The sequence below is a fragment of the Myodes glareolus genome, chromosome 24 (genome assembly GCF_982192425.1).
Source record: "Myodes glareolus chromosome 24, mMyoGla1.1, whole genome shotgun sequence".
Taxonomy (NCBI): domain Eukaryota; kingdom Metazoa; phylum Chordata; class Mammalia; order Rodentia; family Cricetidae; genus Myodes; species Myodes glareolus.
The window spans coordinates 25,497,067-25,517,962 of NC_142049.1; positions in this window are offsets into that span (position 1 = coordinate 25,497,067).

The window sequence follows — 20,896 nt, forward strand, 5'->3', positions numbered from 1 at the left end:
TTTCATGGACCAAATATTGGAGCTCATGAAACTCGCTGAATATGCTTAACTTAGAAAAGAAATCTATGTACACTGTGAGGAAGCTCTAGGAAACATTGAGAATGATTCATTCCTCTCCGCGCATCTGCAGGACAGGAGGCAGAATCAGCAGGTGGCCTGCACAAGGCTAAGGACACTCTCCAAGGGCTGAACACATCTCCAAAGATGGAGATGTTTGAAACTCTTTGCTGGCCATTCTGAGGCCCAGGGAATAACCCAGAAGAACGAGTGGGAAGCTGTGAAGAGCCAGAGGATGCAGATCAGTACTATACCATGCCATCCTCTGGATATAACATGCTGTTGCAATAATTATCAGACATACAAACAATAGGAACATACATTCAGCAGCCATGACCACCTCTGCAAGAACTTGCCTAAAGGGTTTGGTGTGGGAATGAGTTAGAGAGAAGAAAGGTTTCAACAGGAGTGAGATAAAAGAAGGAATCGGAGGAGAGGACCATGATTAAAATATATTGTATACGAGCAAGAAACTAACTGCCAAAAATAAAATAACCTGAAGTACATATTTGTGAGTAATGCCTGTACAGAGGACTTGTATACAACTTTAAACAGTGATAGCTACAGATTCTTACCTACCTGTAGGGAATATCAGCACATGTCTCTTGCTAAAGTCACTTCCCCATTTTCCTTAGATTTAAGAGAGACTCTTTTGTTCCAGCACTTTGGGGCTAAAAGGGTGAGTTTTCTAAAGATAAATGAGAAAGGAGACTGAGAAACAGATCATTGGCCAAAATGTTTTATATGAAAAGAAGCAAACAAGCAAACAAACAAAATTGGATGGGGAGCGGAATAGGAAGATCCAAGATGAAAGAGGCAGGGAGAGGAAGAGGAGAGCCTGGTACACCGGCTGCAGAGTAGAGCTCCCAGGGACCCGGGCCTGAGCAAGACCAGCAAAGCATCTTTGCTGATGAACACACCTGGTATTTAAGTCACGTTTAAGGCAGTGAGGTCATTTCCTTTCGTCAGTCCTAATCCAGAGTCCTTAGTCTCAGACAATCATCTGATCCGGAAACTGAGAGAATCTCAGAAAGGATGGACTTGCACAAATCTTAGGTCAGATGGTTCAAGTCAGTTTGGTTTTTTTTTTAATAAAGATTTATTTATGTATTTTATGTGTATGAGTCAGATCCTACCATAGATGGTTGTGAACCACAAGTGGTTGCTGGGAATTGAACTCAGGACCTCTAGAAGAACAACCAGTGCTCTTATCTGCTGAGCCATCTCTCCAGCACTTCAAGTCGGTTTTCCGTCAAAGATCACCTCCCATCATGTTTAAGCTCCAAACTCAATCATACTTACTTGACACTAGCAAGTAGATTTCCTGGGTAATTAGCATATTACAATTTTTCTAATCATAACCGCAAAGTTCAAGATATCAAATGCGTCAAATTGATAATGGTGAAAAGGCAAAATAAAACTATTCAAAAATACCTTCCTTGCCAGGCAGCTACTCCCATCTCTAGATTGTCATCCATTCTCCGAAGTTTCTTGCCTCACTCCCTAAATATTGATGGCATTGCAACCTGAATAGACAGGAATAATAGGGTTCCAGTTCCAAACCTCAAGAAACCTCCAGAAGTGTTCAGCTCTTCTGACAAGTAGACAAGTTGAGAAGTTTGTCATCAAGAGAGGAGATACCAGTATCCTCAGTAAAGCCACACGTGACTAACCAGCTCCTGCACATAACACAGCCACCTCAAGGAGGCAGAGAAAACTCTCCACACACGTGATTGAGAACACGAGAAGGCTTGTCTTTTCCAGAAGAATCACCTAGATGACTTGAGTATTCATGAGACAGACTAAGTGTATACTATTTCAAACCAAGGGGTCTTGGGGGTGAGTTTTGTTATACGATAATAGCTACCCCATACATCTCATTGAGAGGGAAAGAAAACATATCCAAGGCAGACTAAGTCATTTGCTTATAAACCTTATCATTTAAACCAGACTTAAATGCCAACCTATGTCTTCTGCATATTGATACCGACAGCAAGTTTTCCTTCATATCAGGAAAAACGATTTCCGCAGTGGACTACAGAGAAAGCTGGGTGATTCAGAGCACTGGAGAGGACCTGGGTTCAGTTCCCAGCATCCCTGTGGCAGCTCACCACCATCTGTAACTCCAGCTGTAAGGACTCCTGTGCCCTTTTTCTGACATCTGTGGATACCAAGGATGCCCGGAGTACATGCACAAACACACACATGTGCCTACGTTCAGGCAAATCATTCATGCACATTAAATAAAAATAAATGGCTTTCAGTTACCATTTCCTTGAATTAAAAATATCTTTCTCTAATTTGTATGTTTCTTCCTATTTGATTTTTCATGTACATTGGAAGGACAGCATACATCTCTGTTTCTCCCTGTTACTTCTCGGGAGCTCAATCCATTAGAGGCTATGTTTTCTCAGAACAGCTTCATGGTAACTTGAACTTAAAACGTATAAAATAAACCAGAAGTGGGGGCTCTAGCCGTTCCTTTCATTTCATCACCTGCGTGGCAGAGGTAGGTAGGGCTCAATGAGTTCAAAGGCAGCCAAATCTACAAAGGGAGGTCCCTTTTGCAGAGGACCTGAGTTCACTTCTCCTCATCGGTGTCAGCAGCTCACAACAGCCTGAGACTCAAGTCCCAGGAGGAACCGACCCCTCTGACCCACAAAGTGCCTGCATTTGTTTCTGCGCACATGTGCCCACACAGACACACAGGCACGCAAATAATCTAAAATAATGAAAATAAATTTGTTTGCAGAGACAAGTGAGGCAGAACAACAGAAAACAAAGCTGATCTGAATGAGGGCTAAGACAAACGCACAAACTTGAGGAGCTGAATTTGCACTCCCAGAACCACACATGAAAGCACTTCGAACCCTGATGTAGGCGAGGCTGAGACGGGCAAGCTCACCAGGCAGCCAACTTAGCAGAATCGGCGATCTCTGGGTCTAGTGAGAGGCTCTGTCTCCAGAGATAGACAACTGTGGAGAAAGCTCTGGTTTCCACACATACATGTGCTGACATACACACAAACACACATACACACAGACGCACACACCGTAATCATATGTACACACACAGGATTGATTTGGGGAGAAAATATACTGACAAATGCCAAGGCAATATAAAAAGAGGATTCCTTTTCTTTTTTCTTATAGTGCTGTAATTTAATTAGAGGGCACTCCATGTACTCTAGTATTCTGGGAAAACAGCCTACCAAAGAAATATACACCCAGATCTCATCCAAAGTTTCCTTTTTATTATAAAATTTTATACACACACACACACACACACACACACACACACACACACACACACATAGGGAGCGCATAGAATTTTTGATTAGAAAGTTTTCTGAGTATTTTTAAAGCAGCAAAACCAGCTCCTGCCAGTTTTTCTGTACATCTGTGAGCATCAAACAATAAAGGAAGAAATGACCAAATGACCATGACTGGAGTCCCAGTTGAATGCATGGATGACCTTGCAGTTGAATTTGTTTTAAATTTCTCCTGGACGTTATTTGCTATTTCAGAACCTGAGAACAACAGAAAGTGTCCCGACTCATTTTTTTTTTTAAAGATAAACACAATATGGCACTAGCAAGAGAAATTCCAGATGCATCTAGATTACTAATAGTAATAGGAACATTATTATGTAAACCCGTTAAATTGACCATAAGATCCAATTAAAATATAAAATAATTGAAAATAAGTCTATGAACATAAAGATCATTAAATATAAAACACCTACCAGAATCATCACTAGCCGAAGCAAGACAAGGTGAGGATGGTAGTTGATTTTGACTACTTATTTGGAAAATTTGGTCATTTCAAAGCTGTCTGTTTATATTTGTTTTGAAGCTTCATTTCAGTTTTTACTTCCTATATCAAATAATAGTGAAGCTGACACATATTTGTTTAAAATAAAAGTTTAAGCTAAAAACAGAGTGTCCATGATTGTCATAAGTAATCAAAATAATTTTGTCTTTATATCGGCCAGAATATTAGTTGAAATGATGTGAACAACTCCCTGGCACTATGCTCCAAAACTCAAATAAAACATGTTATGCCCATGAGAGAATTATCACTATATCAAAATAAAGATGGCCGACACGACATCTTTACTCCGTTCTCTCCACTGCTGCGTGTTAAATAGCACCGCTGTCTCCTTTGATGTCTATTGTGGGCTCGTGGCTAGCTCTGGCCATGAAATGTGAAAGGGGATTGACAGAAGTCCGCTTTCAGAACCAAGCATTCTCCTTAGCAACGATTGATTCTCCAATTGAGCTTTACCTAGCTAGTGCGAAAGCGAAAACCATTTGCGATGGTTTCAACTAGCTCCCAGAGCAGATACATGGTAGGCAGCTTCCCCGGTGGGTGGCCCCCACCTGCTGAGCACTTCTTTACTGTGATATAAAAAAAGAGAAAGAAACAAAACATAGATGTTTATTTTCTTCAGCTCTTCCTATTTGGGGGTTGTTGCTGGAAAATGACTTGATTTGCCCAAAATGATGCAAGAACTGTTCAAAGAAAAGCCAACATTCCAACACAACAATTAGAATACAGAAGAAAATCAGTTACATATTAACAAAAATATGCAGGCCTGAATTAAAAACATGAAAACTTTAGTTCAAATCGAAGAATTTAATGGCTGGAAACCTACCGTGTAGGCAAAAGAAGAGATAAAGCTATAAATCTGGGTGACTTATGCAGTGATATTTCAAAATCACGTAAATATGCATTTGTATTTTAATAAATAAAGCTTGCCTGAAGATCAGAGAGTAAAATAGCCACCCTGGTTAGCCTTGTAGACAAGGCAGTGGTGAAACACACCCTTAATCCAAGTAACCACACTAGTTTGCCATAGAAACCAGGCAGTAGTGGTGCATGCCTTTAATCCCAGCACTAGAGAGGAATATAAGTCGGGAGGAGACAGCTCTCAGGCACAGTCTCATTATGAGGATTCCTGGAGCCAGGATCGCCATTTGGACTGAGGTACAGGTAAGACCCAGTGGCCGGCTGTTTTGCTTTTCTGACCTTCAGGTTGAATTCCAGTATCTGTCTCTGGGTTTTTATTAACCATGCTACAACTTCTTTTAAGACCAATAACAAATTCCATCATTTCTTGTCAAAGCTCAAGTGTAACTTTTCTCCAACCTTAAGTTCAGAACATATGCGAAGAATAAGGTAGTTGAAAAGAAATTGTATATATTTTTAAGTGATGATGAATGACATCAGATACTTGGAGAAAAGATTTCCAATACATATAGATAACAAAGAACACAGATCAAAAACTTATATGTGTTGAATAATGAAAAGACCAATTCACTGTAAGAAAAGGAAAAAAGGAAGGAAGGAAGGAAGGAAGGAAGGAAGGAAGGAAGGAAATAAACAAAGAAACAGCAACATTAAAAAAGTCAAAAGGTAAGAAAAGATACATCACAAAAATTAATAAAACATTCAATATCAGAACTCATGTTTAAAAAGCTTGCATTCAGAAAACACAAATTAAAACCACAATCAGAGGCTCCTTTATTTGCACTCTAGAAAAGTCTCTTTTTAAGACCGATGACAGCAAGTGTTCTCACAGAACTGAGCAGCTATAGAAAAAGCCCTTGGGAAGGAGACGGTGGACCCTTTGGAAGTTAAGTGCACACTTACCGTGTAACTCTGCAATTCACTCTTAGGTCTTTAGGGAAGAGAAAAGGAAACATGTGCCCATCCAGACATTATGGAATGTTCCTGGTAACTACGGACAATAATAGCAAGAAACAGCCCCAACGCTCATCAACAGGCTACAGGATACAGATGCAGAACTATCATTCAATGAAATAGCACTCAACAAGAGAAAGGAAGAAAGGACTGATAAACGGCTGCATCTCAAGACCAGATGCTGAGGCAACGGCAGCAGGCATAAGACGGCAGACGCAGCTAATCTTGAGCCACTACTGCCTAGCCTATGAAGATGTAAGAGAAATTAACGGGGGACATAACCGAAACGTTCCAACTTTTGATGATATGCATGACTCACAGTGCATATCACTGCACTTGAGTGCACACATTTTATGTGTAATCTATACACATACAAAGCTGAATTTCTAATGTGATTCCCACCTTGGTGCCTTAACATGTTGTGAAATATGGCCACTAAATCGTGGTAAATAAGTGAAGTTTAAAATGTTCTCCTTTTCCAAGATTCTTGCCAGCCTCCCCAGTACTGGTAGGATCCGACTCGCATCACAGGAATAAATATCCCAAGGTGGAACATGGAGACCGGAAGAACAGAATGGTTTTCTCTCTTGATTTGCAGACAATCCACCAGGAAGGGATGTAGTCACCGTTGCTGGGCAGGGGAGACCAGTTTGGCTCCTCACTTTTCCGTGTGACTCTTGTTCCAACTGACTTCATAGAGATGGAACATTGTGTCCATCTTTGCTGCTTGGAGAATTAAGATATCTATCTTTTTAAAATAACATCGTGGACCTTACCTTTAAGTCAAGCACTTGTAGAGCTAAGGTTCAAGGTCAGCTATGGGTACGGAGCAAGTGCATGCCTCAAAGAAAAATAGAAAGACAAGTGAATGTGACAGAGAAGGACCAATTGAGACCAGAGAGAAAGAGATCAAAGAAGGATGAGTGAGGAAGGAAGGAGGGATAAGGAAAGGGAGTAAGGTGGGGCGGTTTACTAATATCATGTGACAAGTAAGGAAAGGATAAGAACCACATAAATAAGAGATGATAGAATAGACGGTTAATAGATAAATTAATATATATTGATGATAGATAGATATTTATAGATAATAGAGTTAGATAGATAGATAGATAGATAGATATTGATAGATGAAAGATACACAGACTTACAGATTTCTTGAAGTCATCCTTTTCCATCAATATGTATCTAGAAATTCTTATGACATCAGTCAAAGGCCAGTGGGTGAGGCCAATTCTTCAGAGATGCAGAACTGCCAAATGTGTTCTTTGAAGTTTAATAGTACAAGACACAGCAAAACAGAAGTGTGAATTTTCTTTTTTTTTTCCCCCACCTGGCCTTGAACTCACTACACAGCCAAAGATGAGTGTCAACTTCTTTTTCTTGAATCTTTATTTTTTACGTTATGTGTAAGGGTGCTTTGCCTGTATATATGTCTGTGCAGAATGTGCATGCATCGTACCCACAGCAGCCAGAACAGAAGTCTGAATCTCTTAGAACTAGAGTTAGAGATCTTTGGAAGCCACCACGTCGGTGCTGGGAATCGAATCTGGGTTCCATGGAAGTGAAGCCCAGGGTCTTACCTGCTGAGCCATCTCTCCAGACCTGACCCCAAACTTCTGGTCTTCCTGCTTCCCCTTTCCCAGTGCAGAGATTACAAGTGTGCACCATCGCACAGAGTTCATGTGGCACGAAGATTCAGATCCAGAGTTTTTGGCACGCTGGACCAGTGATATACATTCAGTGATGTCACTCATATTCATATATCTTGACAAGACTTCCTAGCATACCACCTATAGAAAAATCTTTTTTCATTAAAATAATCCGGTGTTTTAAGTGCTATTTCTCGGCTATCATCAAGGTGAATTTCCTGTTAGTCACTCTACACTCGCTCCTGTGTGAACCAAAGACTGATGAAGATTCTCCCTTTTGCACTTGGAGAAAATTACAAAGACAGTAGGAACACTAGAGAGTCTAAGGAGGCCATAAGGAATGAGTTAAGGGTGGGAGCGGGGAGGATTTCAGGTGCGCGCTCTTGATAGACAGGTCAGAATTAAGTTTCTTGTAATAGCCAAATACCTATTTCTGATGGCAAGGCTGGCTTCCGGTGTCCATCACACCACAGCCCAGGCAAGGCCTGCTGCGTCGTAAAGCAAGCCTGTGGATGTCTTGAGGCAATTAGAAGATCAAACACGTGGGAGAGGTGAGGGGCTCTGGCTGGGGGCTGCAGCGGCAGAATAGGCCATAAAGTTCTGGAAATGAAGGTTTCTCGGCTATCAAGACAATGATTGCCACATGCCAAAACATAAACCAGATTGCATAATGAGTTGGGTTTTCATAATTTCCTCAAATTAGGCTTTTATTAATGCCTGTCAACAGCAAATGAGAGGCCTGTGCAGCGCTAACAGCTGCCGTCGGTTATGCTAGCTGTGATATCACGACTAATCGAAAGCTTGCGGAGAGCAGAGATAGGCCCTGTCCCACTGGAAAGAAAGTTCGGACACTTCGAAATAAAGGATGAAGCAGTCTAGTTAGAGTGTGACCAGTACCCGCAAACACTCGTTCCGAACGTAGTTGTTCATAGAAACTGATTTTCACACCCTAAGTGGTTGTGTTTTTTCCTGTTGCAGACAGCTTGATTTAGTGCAGGGGATCTTGGGATATTTCAGGGGTTCTGGTCTATTTATGGTCTACCTTCCTCTGGCTTCTCACACGTACTCATGAATGACGTCCCGAAAAATGGGGTGTGTGATGTTGTGGTCAGTTGCAAAGATACAATATCACATCAGGCTTGGGTAAAGAAGAGTCAGAAAGCAATCGACTTTTTGAAACAAAATACCAGTTGGATAATCAATCTGTGCTGTTAATGTCCTTCATTTAGTAAAAAATGGTGAGCATGAAAACATGCCATTTTACTGAAAACAAATCAAAAACACAAAAAATTAAATGCCGTAAATGGAAGATTTTTCTTTGATAGGGAACATTTGTCTTAGGAAAAACCTTTCATTCAAGGGATTTAACTTGGTAAAATCTAGGCATCTCTAAGCACTGAGGAATGTCAGGGGAGCTCCGGGCCAAAAAAACAAAACAAAACAAAACAAACAAACAAACAAAAAAACCGCCCAGCTTATGGAAGTCAGGAGTGTAGCTGTAACAGAATGTATAAGTCGGAGTTTGGGTTTGGAGCGTGAAGGCAATGAAGCTCAAGGGTAAATTCCTAAGTGCCCCCTGTCTTGGGAAAAAAATTTTAGCGGGTAATTTGAAATACTACTTAAATAGAGACAGTAGAAGCAAGGAAGACAAGGGAACTGGAAATAAATCTAATAATGTAGAGTAGTGAGTAAAATCACCTGGGTTAGGATAATGACAAAAAAGGAACTGAGAGAGGGAGGGAGGGAGGGAGGGAGGGAGGAAGGAAGGAAGGAAAAGATGAAAGAAAGGAAGAAAGAAAGAAAGAAAGGAAGGAAGGAAGGAAGAAAGCAAGAAAGAAAGAAAGAGAGAGACAGAGAGAGGGAGGGAGGGAAGGAAGGGAGGGAGGGAGAGAGGAAAGAAAAAAGAAAGAAAGGAAGGAAGGAAGGAAGAAAGAGATGAACCTATGTTTAAAAGGATCTGGTGACACGACGTGAAATGGCTAGAATTGTAGAGCAAAAAGAAATACACTAAGATCCAGAACCTATAAATAAAGGAAATTCTGTTGTCTTTTTTGCTGATAGAGGAAAGGGCTCCTTTGTTACTGGTTTTTACATAAATAGGAGGCTGAAGGTACCAGGGCAGTGTGTTCTGCTCTTGCTGGTCATATCATTCTGGAATTTACGAAAGACTCCTCTCCCTTTGCTTGGCATGGTGGTTCGTGCCTTTAATCCAAGCACACAGGAGATAAAGATAGGCAAAGCTCTGTGAGTTTGAGGCCAGTTTGGTCTACTTGACAAACTGCAAGACAACCAGAGCTACATAGACAAGAAAGCAAAACATAAAACTGTCTCCAAAAACCAAAAACAAACAAAATGTCCTGTGTACCCATCTTGGTTACCAAACTTTACAGACGCTAAAATCCTTTAAAAAAGAGCATCTCCTTTAGGTGTAACTTATATGCATCTGCTAGGATACTTGAAACCATTCACTTATTAGTCATGCTAACTAGCAAAACAGAAATAGTATGCAAATAATTATACTGTACTGTTAAGAGAAATTACCCCAAACTCTGTTTCCATTCAGTACAATCACTGTTCCCTTTGATTATTTCCATTGGTAGTTGGTTAAATACAGGGGTACAGAACAAGTAGACATGAATAACCTGGCTGGGCTGTAGACCTAAGAGATACGTGAAAAGTTCATTGGGAAGAGTTCTCAGGTCTTATAGAAAGACCCCAGTTGAACCAGTAATAGTATTCCCATTATAAAGGCCACAGTGGATTGGGTCATCTAACGGCCCAGATTTAGCATCCAGCAGTGCAAGTTAACCTGTGTCTCGCCCTACTTGGGGTAACTAAGAGCTCATAGAAACAGAAAGGTCATCGTCAAAGTCAAGAGTATCCAGAGATAGAGACATGCAGTAGATCCTGAAAGAGACAGCCCTGGAGGGAGCAACAGCCTGGGCTGGGGAGCAAGAGAAGCTGGGGATCACAGAGATCCCTTAGCTCTTGGCCTCTTTCCTACTCTGCAATGAACAGCAGTCTCCACCTCCACTGTTTTCTCCTTTCTCCTTTTCCCTCCCCCTTTCGGTTCAGGTGGCTTCCAGTGGGTTCTGTTTCTGGTGAGGAGAGACTCTTGAGAGTGACCAGCTGTCAGTTTACACGAGTCTGGGACGTCCCTGCTTAGGACCAGGGAACAGGGAGCAGTACATGCAAGAACAGCTAAGTATACAAAGTCAGCCAAGAAGACCGGGAAAACAAGCCAGACAGAATGACGCACAAATTGTGTTGGTTGAGAGCAGAAGATAAATTAGACCCCTAAGGGGAAAGTGTGGAAGGATGGAAACGCAGACCTTTCTGTCTGTTTTGATGCTGATGAAGGACATGCAGAATGCCCGTGGAGTGGAGATATGCCTTGGGTAATACAGAACTGCAGATCCTGACAGAGGCCCTCCTCAAATACAATAGACTCCTCAGCCCGCGATAGCCTTACCAGTCAGAGTCCTTTCTCTCAACCACCATCAGTAACGTCATCGTTACTCAAGGAGTAGTCATCGAATAGGTTCTTATTTCCTTCCCTCCCGCATTTGGCCATTCAGTTGCTTGCCATGATCACAGATGTATTAGCAACGTAGAAATCAGAAATCCATCAGAACCTCCGAAGGTTTGGCAGGAAGACTGTTGAACGAATTGTGTAACCAAGTTGCTTAAGCCCTCTTTGCTTGTTTTCCAGCAATAGAGAAAAGCGTGAGTTGGGCATAACGTGCTTGACAACATCATTTTTAATGTCTAGAAAACCATATTTGGATGCTCTCAGTAACTGGGATTTAGTGCCAAATTGAATTTTTCCACCCTGAATGAAGCTGGCATATCTTCAACTGCCAATTATTCATGGATGCACATTCTTGCCTCATTTCAAAACATAAAGTGCCAAATTCTCTGCAACGGCATTGGGCCACTTTAGCAAAACCACTGTATTGATTATTTAAGTGCTTAATAAGCAGTTATTAGATCGAAAGGGAGATGCCCTCAACACTTCACCAAATCGCTACCACAGTATAACATGAAAATCTTTCTAAAATACCTTTTCAACATGAAAATTGCCAGAGGAAGGATGATGCAAAAATAGATTTTGAACCCTGTGAGCACATCTAAAATAATATGATCTGAATTAATTCCTCCTCATTTTCAGTAACGTTTTGCTGAAAACCGTTTGATTTGAAGTAAGTACTTACACAAGTTATCTTTGTGCCATGACAACAGCTCTTTTTACTGATGAAAGTAATCCAATTAACTAACAAATAAGCCAACTTCCGGGGCAGGGTAGAAGGTAGGTAATAAGTTTTGAAGTGCCAGGGAAACAGTTACTTTTTAAATAGAGCGCCTTTTTAAGTGAGCAGAGTGTGCGCAGCTTTGGCTGTAATAACAAATTAGAATTGGAATGCAGGTAATTTCAAATGTTTGAAAGAGCAAGGGAGTTTACAAAACACAGAACCTCTTTATATATTAGCAACTATCAAGTTGAAAAGCCTTTAAAAGTGCTGAAATAATCACCCCCAGCTTCATGCAGTAGCAGAGAAAGAAACTCCTCAGAATCTTGAAACCCTTCAAAATCCCCGTGTGTTGTTTTCAAAGGAAGGTTCAAAGGGAGATCCTGATCTCGGCTTTATTGTTCCCCGTACTCCATCCCTTCTCAGATTCATGTCTTATGGCAAAATGAGCCATAAGACGTCTTATGGAAAACAAAATGACTTCCAATCTGCTGTAAAAATGTATTGACTAATTCTTGAGAGACCACAATTAAGATGGCAAAGCTTTCAGTTGTCCCATATGCAGTCACATGTACATACATGCATGCATGTATATATACATATACACATGTAATTAAGAAGGCAAGGCTTCCAGTTGTCCCATACACAGTCATATATACACGCATGCATGTATATATACATATACACATACAATTAAGATGGCAAAGCTTCCAGTTGTCCCATACACAGTCATATATACATGCATGCATGCATGTATATATACATATACACATGTGTCACATGTGCATAGACACCCCAAACCACACTCGGTTTAATGGCTTCCATCTATGTTACCACCCTTCTGTTCTGATCTCATGGAATCATTTGTTCTCATATAGGAGGATCGATGTGTGGGACCTTTCCTAAGGTCTGATGAGAAGACATTTGCCCATTGTAGGCTCAGCAGGGCACCTGCCAATTTTCTCTAGAGAACTCTGCCTATAATGTGCCTCAGATGAAGGAAGATTGTCTGATGAACAGGAAGCTGAGCCTTAAACCCCACTCAGTGTCACCCAGGATCATAGATAAAGTAGATTTTATAATAGACCCTGCCATCTAACGTAATATGTAGCTTACACTGACCCTAGACAATATGTATTGCTATCTGATCAGGATCAACCTTGGGCGGAGCTTTTTAAAAAAGGAATTGAGCTCTTCATTAACTCTGGGACCGGGCTAGAACACACAGTTCTTCTGTACTACTCATTTCAACCATAAAAGGAACGACATTGCTTGAGTTTATAGCCAGAATTTGGGGCTTGGCTAAATTAACTAGACTCCTATTACTCTACTAGTAAAAACAGCCATGGTGGGAACAGTCTTCACCTGTGAGGAGCTAATGGCAATGGTTCCACCAGATGTCCCTCACGAACATCACTGAGATACGCTCCCCAGCATAAGGCTCAGAGAATTGGGTTGTCAGAGGGGACAGTCAAGACCTTTGTCACATATCCTCAGTTTAACAGATTATCTACCAACTCTTAAGTCCTAAACCAAATGGATGGATGATCTCTTCCAACTCTGGTCCTTTTCCCTGTCCCTAGTCTGTGTGTAATATCACCACGCCACCATTTACCGAGTCTCTTCAGCCAGAAAACAAGGGCATCTATTTCCATAACTAAAAATCTACTGATCACCAAGGGCTACCAGTGGTGACTCTTAGCCAGATGTTCATTCTGCCCAGTCCTCATCATCCACTCTGCCCACGTGGCTGGGAATATGGAGGACTTGGTGAATAGTCTACTACAAAAGATGCTCTCAGACTGATGAGTTTCCAAGCCTGCTATTTTCTACCAGATTTCCTACCCAGGCCATTTTTTCTCACATCAGCCTTGCCCTTCTCTGCCTCATGGACCTCTTACCCTGTGCCCACCTTTGCCTGCCTCCCCTGCCCATCCCATGTTCTTCAGTACATACATTGACCACAATACAGATGACGCAGAGGCTACCTCTTCGCACTCACAAATGAATACTCAGGAGCTTTCACGATTGATGTCGTATAACAGCTATTTCCAGGAAATATCTACTGAATGAATCCTGTCTTATAGATAAGAAATTAGGGTCCTTTGAGGACAAGCAAAATTCCCAAGTCACCCATTGATTTGTAGCAGACTTGTCATTCAAAACCCATAACTACTTATCCCGGAATTGTTTCTCCCCACCTTGATACCTCACCCCCTCCGGCCGCCAAACACCCTCTCTGGCATCGTGATCATCCTCAAGTGCCCATCCACCCACTGAAACGCATGCGCTTGATACATTTAGAAAGCACAGTGCAGGCAACCCTTTCCGCAGCAAATGTGGCACAAACTGACAGACTCTATTCTCAAAGTCACATGAGCAATGAACATCTCTATCTTCGGAAATGAATCTTCAGTGAGTCTCTTGGTGACGGCCTTTGCTCATCTTAGCAGGGAGACGGGGGGTGGGGGGGGTGTCTCCGTCCAATCAATTACTGGCTTCAGGAGAAAGGAGGGATGCTAAGTGTATCCTTGTAACACACAATGGAAATTGAAATTAATCTAATTAGTCTGAAGGAACACTTACACTTCAATGCCAGAGTGATCTGTAATAGATGCAGAAATAAAAGGTGGGAAAAAAAAGATGAAAATTGATGGTTATTTTCTAGCTAGTTTTGTGATGGAGCTCATTTTTGAAGATGTGCTTGATCATTAAAATTCCACATACTACTAAGGCCAACTGCTTAACTCTTTAAACAGTGTCAGAGAAAATGATATCTACATAGACACATGCATGCACGCATGCACACATCCTCCACACACACACACACACACACACACACACACACACGCCACATCCCTGGAGCACAGATGAGGGGTTATAAAAAATAGCAAATAGCCCTATCTTCTGCATTTTTCTCCTGGTTTTGATGAACTTGCAAGGCACGGTGGTTGGTTGTTTTAGATTTTCAGGGTTAAGCACTTTGATGGGAATAACTAAGATGGATTGTGGGGCAGCTAGGACTGAGTGCTAGGTTCTGTTTCTGTGGTGGGGGTTCTGCTTCTGGCTGAAGGCTATTCTTGGTAAGGATATACCAGTGTGGAGACCAGGCTCATTCGGCCTCTGCATCTCTGGAGTGATGCTCTCTGAAACCCTGCAGAAGGAAGCTCTAAGGAGAATGCAACAGCAGCTTCTTCTTCATAAAAATCATACAATAAGATATTCAGATTATCACAAGCATCATAACGGATGGATCTAAACATCATTCTACTACTTTTTTCCTACTAAAATAAAAGTTTAATTAAGGCGAAAAAATGTTGCCTGAGGTAAGCTAAAGTGTTTGCAATTATTAACTTCTTGAGCACCTGTTGCTAAAGTACAAGGCCTGCAAAAAGGAGAGGAATTAAGGACTCGAGGAATTGACACAGTTTTGAAGGCTACACCCCCTCCTCCTGCCTTGGCCTTTTAGATACGCCTAACTAAGCTATAACTATTTTTCTCCACTCAGCCAGAGTCCATTTTTTCTTTTTAATAACTGGCTTTCCGAGGCTCTGCTCCTGAGAGCCTTTTCATTTGGCCGCACTACCTACGAGCAAATTTCTTCCAGTTGCTCAACAGCCCACTGCCTCCCTCTCTTCACTGCTGAGGCATCTTGCTGCCATCTCTGCGACAGGGCGGTGTTCTGTTACAGCAAATAGCCCTGCACTTCCTAGCACACCGATTAGCTTGTCAGTCAGGGCCTGGGGGAGGCAGTGTAAATCCCAGAATACCAGGGGCCAGGAGTTTGAACACAGGAATGCGCGCAGGCCCTGTGGTTCCCTACCACCTGTTGCTCGGCAACATGTGCGAAGTGAATTAACTTTTCTGCTACAACATGCCTTAGAGGTCGCTAGCCCTGGCAGCCTTAAGCTTTCAGAATATTTTAACTCCTTACTCAAAGTCCACCCCTCCTGATCGGTTGCTGCTTCTGGGACTCCTTGAGAAGCTAAGTTTGACAAACAGGTTGGCCATGGGGAGGGGGAAGGGTGTGCTAATTGGGAAAGGCTACGGGGGAGAGCAACTGGTTTCTTATTTTATTTTTCAAAGTCAACAGGCTGCCTGCTTCTTGATTACACATTAATGGAAAACAGTTTCCACAGTTAATGTGAGCATGCTGTGTGGGTTTCTGTATAGGGGTGCCTTTGGATGTGTGTGCTCCTTTCTTGAACTCCAAATAGCCCCTTTGGCGCTATCTGGGGAGTCATAAGGTAGGATTTCCTTGTCCGAAGGTTGGGAACACACAAGACCGTTTAAAAGCAGAGAAAGGAAGGCACAGCTTGCACACAGGTTGCTCTGCACTTCTTGCTGACTCAAATACTCAGCAGGACTTCCTGTATTGCTTAAAATGGGATTAGATGATCTTTATCTATTAGCAGATAATTATAGGATGCTATCATCACACACACAAACACACACACACACACACACACACACACAACCACACACGCCACATGCTTTAAATGTTCCAGTTCCGCTAGGAAAGGCTAGGAAACAGCACCTTCCAGAGGGTCACCAATGTCTTCCAGGCCACCTCAGGAAATCTTCTGTCGGATATTTGCTATCCAAGGCCGTGCCAGGCAGGCCACAGAAGGAAACCACACTCAGTGCACTGAGGCACCACAGGCTGCGAAAAGTTTGCTTCCGGCGCTTGTAGTTTTCTCACAAAACCTCTACAAACTCACCACAAACCACAGTGTCAGCTGGCAGGCTTCGGGGAGGAATTGTCAAACTAAGTCACCCATTCTGAAGGGATTTCTAGTGATGTGAACAAAATCTCTACAGCGCGCGCGCACACACACGCGCACACACACACGCACACACACACACACACACACACACACACACACACACACACACTGCTCTCCTCGAGCTATGATTTCCTGGTACAGCAGTTTCCTAGCATGCGTGAGGCTCTTGGACTTAGTTTCCAGCACTAGAAGAGAAAGAAGGAAAAAAGAAGGGAAGGGGAGAGGAGGGCGAGGGAAGGAAGGGAAGGGACATACTTTTCCCCCAGCAAGTTTTCCTAAAGTGACACACGCTTTCAGAAACAGACTTGGTAGTTTAAATTCAAGCTCTCTTGAATTTACTTCTTGGACATGATGTACAAATGCTAGAAAACTGGATTTTTTTTTTCCCCTGCAAGTGTTCAACCTTTGGAAAATCTACTTTTTTTAAGCCTCATAGCTAAGCTTCACACATGGACTTAGAAGCTGGCACTAGAATTTTATACTTTGGAGAGGGGAAATGATCAAAGATTTTTTTATTTTTTTTTTAAAAAAAGGCTCTCAAAGACATGTCTCACAAGTCCAGTGTTGAAAAATACCAACCCTGGTTTCCAAAATAAATATATAACAAGTTTTATAAGTAGACCAACATATAGATATTAGAGCTAAAAAGGACCTTTAGCGGAATATCTTAAATCGTTTCATCTATATCCTCTTGAAAGTTCTATTTTCAATGAACAATACCTAGCTGTACACACTGCAGTCTGGGAGCCCCTTCATTGTTACTGCTATCCTGAATCTAATTTGACTTTATTTCACAAGCTTGTGTGAATAGCAGTTTCTGACATCCACTCCTGACTGCAGCTAGGTCCCATGGCAGAAGAGCCGAACCTCTCAGAAGTCAGAGCCTGCTCAGTGGCTATGGCGGCTATCCGTGAAGGACGGTGCTCTCCTGGCATTCCCTCCCCGCTTCTGCTTCACCCTTCTCCCCAGCACCCGCTTCTTGTGTGCTGCAGCCAGAGTTTTCCAGCCTCTGTGCTCACGCCGGCCCATCCCGCAGCAGCAGCCCATGCAGGAACCAGAATGCTCATCTGCAGACCGACAGGCTTCGCTGTGAAAGTCCAGATGGTCCCTGCGACATCAAACACACTCGCACTGCGCTTTGAACGAACGGCTCTAATGAAGTTGCTATCAACTAACCTTCCGCCATGGCAAGGATTCTCCAGATGGCGAAACAGAGGACTTGTCTTCCCAGAGCCTGAGGAGTCCAGGCAAACTGTTAGGTTTGCTTAGTTCCAAAAACATCAAATTTCACAATTCTGTTATGATTACTTATATATATATTTACATTCCAACACAATCAGAATTGCCTCAACTCTTTCTCTGAACTCTAAGTGGCTGGCTTATTGTCCTTTCATTTGGTGCTGGAGAGCAAACCCAGGACATCGTATGGGCTAAGGATATACTCTGCCTCTGAGCTACATCCTTGTCTCCCAACTGACTATTTTAAATAAGAGTATTTACAAAATACACACACACACATGGGCACACATGCAGATACATACACACGTAGACGCATACACACGCAAACACATATACATGTACACATACACACACATACATACACCATCGCTTGCTCATTGATATGACTCTACCAATGCCTGAGAATTCAATCCCTGAGGTAACTGAGCCCAACAATCTCTTCTGGATGGCACAAACATCTCATCCCGCTCATTAGCTACCACAGGCAACCCAGCCACACCAGGGACGTTCCGTGCTCAAGATAACTCTAGGGAACACAAATTCTGTCACAGCATCTATTACATTGCCATGTTCATTTTTCTCTTCTTTACTCTCGAAGGCAGCAGCGTGAGTCATCAGTGCCCAGTGCCAACATGACAACAGAACAAACGGTGCCAAGCTAGGCTAGAACACCGGGGCAAGTCGAACCCATTCCTGGGCCGAGTAGCCAGACAGGGCTTGAACTTCAGGTTCATGTGACGACAACAGAGTCTCCCAACCTGCCAAGCACAGAGATCTGAGAGTAGCTTTGCCAGTGAAGAACAAACGTAATAAATAAATAATCATTTGTGAGGTTATAGCAAGCAGCCCAAGGGCAACTATTTCTCCAGCCCAGCACCATATGATAAGCAAATGGGCACTTCATATTATTTCCCTGCTTTAGAAACTGATATATGAAAACAGACTAATGAAATCTGATTAATATAAATGATGTTTAGCCAATTATCTGAATGACTTAAGGCTGAATTAATTTTAACTTCAGCGTTGTGATTACAGACAGCTAAGAAATGTGAACCTCTCATTCATTCTGTACAATCTTCTTCACATCGCTGACAATGTTCAATACTCTTGCTAACTAGTCTAGTTTTTGTTCAGGAGGAAGACATCAGTACACAACCACCAGGCAGAAGCTTCTAAATTCTTAGAGAACTGTCTGCAGATTTTTCCAGCAGACTCAGTTTCCCCTCAGAGATAGCAGGGAGCATGGAAAGAGGAATGAAGTCAGTCTAGATAGTACAGAGATGTCAGTAATGTTCACCAGTCTGGACCTCTAGAATTTCCTGGTTTGATCTCAGACTCTCTATACAGCAGCCCTGGCATCTCTATGATATTACTGTGGAGCTGGAGAAGGAATGGAACAGAAAGATGTGGTCAGGAAGTGAGGTGCTAAAGTTGATCTTGCATAGGACTATGTGTAAAAGGTGTCTCAGCTGCAAACGATGGCTGAACTTCATTTGTGTCTTGGCTGTAAAACGAAGATAATAGGATTAATTTACAGAATCACTATCAAGATATAGAATACTCTCCATAAGCACCTCAGGCTGAGTTCCTGCCCTGTGACATCCACCCAATATAAAATAGATGATGGGGGCTGGAGAGAAGGTTCAGTGGTGGCGAGCACCGACTGCCCTTCCAGAGGACCCAGGTTCAATTCCCAACACCTACATGGCAACTCACAACTGTCTTTAATTTCAGGTTCTGGGGGCTTGACATCCATGGAAAGACATTCATGCACATAAAATAAAAACAAATAATTTAAAAAAGTAGATGACGGTGTTCAATTTTATGTTCAGAAGACACACACACACATCCCAGGAAGACATATTCATACATATCAATACATACATAACAGTAACACAGACACATGTACACATATATACATATATATACATATACATAAACACATAAATACGTACACATGCATACACATATACTCACACCTACTCACATATACACACATACACACAAATACACATATAAATACATAAACACATATATACATATACATAAACACACATTTAAAATACATATACACAGATACACACACACATATATATATATACATACTTAAACACATAAACTCATATACACACATACACATTCATTCATATGTACACACACTCTCCTAGAAATGAATGGGAGTATAAAAATCATATGTTACTTTGTTAATGCATGTACCTGTCATGTACTGAGTCCCACTGCCTGTATAGCTGGCCCTAACAATAATACCTTAAGGATACTAGGAAGTAATATTATCCTGTACTTATCAGGGGACCTAGGTTAAATCCTTAGGTTGTCAATCTAAAAATGCTGTCATTGAGAGGAAGAAGTGAGTTGTTTTTAAAGTACATCCTAGGGAGTCCTTAGACATGGAACTTAATAATATGAGTGTGTGTGTGTGTGTGTGTGTGTGTGTGTGTGTGTGTTGCCTCATGTATTATAACATTCTCACAGAGCCATAACAGACATGGGTACTCTAGAGTTGAGAAATCAAAAACACAAGGAAGTAGTCTTCCAAGCCCCCTTACAGCTAAACAGAGCTACAGAGGTTCATAAACTATATGTCCAAGGCTGGGGCACATACTGTTAACTTCTCTAACTGATGAACACTGGAGCAAAGCTTCAGTCAGGTCACAGAGCAAGACTTGTGCTGACTGCACACAGGGAAAAAAAAGAGAGTGCTTACTTCTCAGCACCAGAAGTCAAGAAACACAGAGGGGACCTGGGTAGAAGTCAAAGTTTCCTCCCAACCTTGAGAAGTAGCTCTGTGGACACTGGCCTCTGGCAGTTTGTGCTGTTTCTTTTGGGACTAGGTGTAGCCTCTCAAATGACCAGACAGGGCTAGAAAGAATAGTACACTTTATATGTAATGTGCCATGTGGAAACACACACACACACACACACACACACACACAAACACACACACAAACACACACTACTTTCTGGAAAATATCCTTAAACAGATAATACACACAGCCAACAAGCCTCTAAAAGGATGGTGATGGTTACCCTCATTAGCCATTAGAGAAATGCAAATCATGGCCATTATGAAAAGTTACTTCACACACACAAAGATGACTAGCAAAAGAAATGGGCAAAGATCATCGACAAGGATGGGGAAGCTCGAGCCTTAGCGCATTGCTGGCAGGGATATAAAACAATGCGGTTTT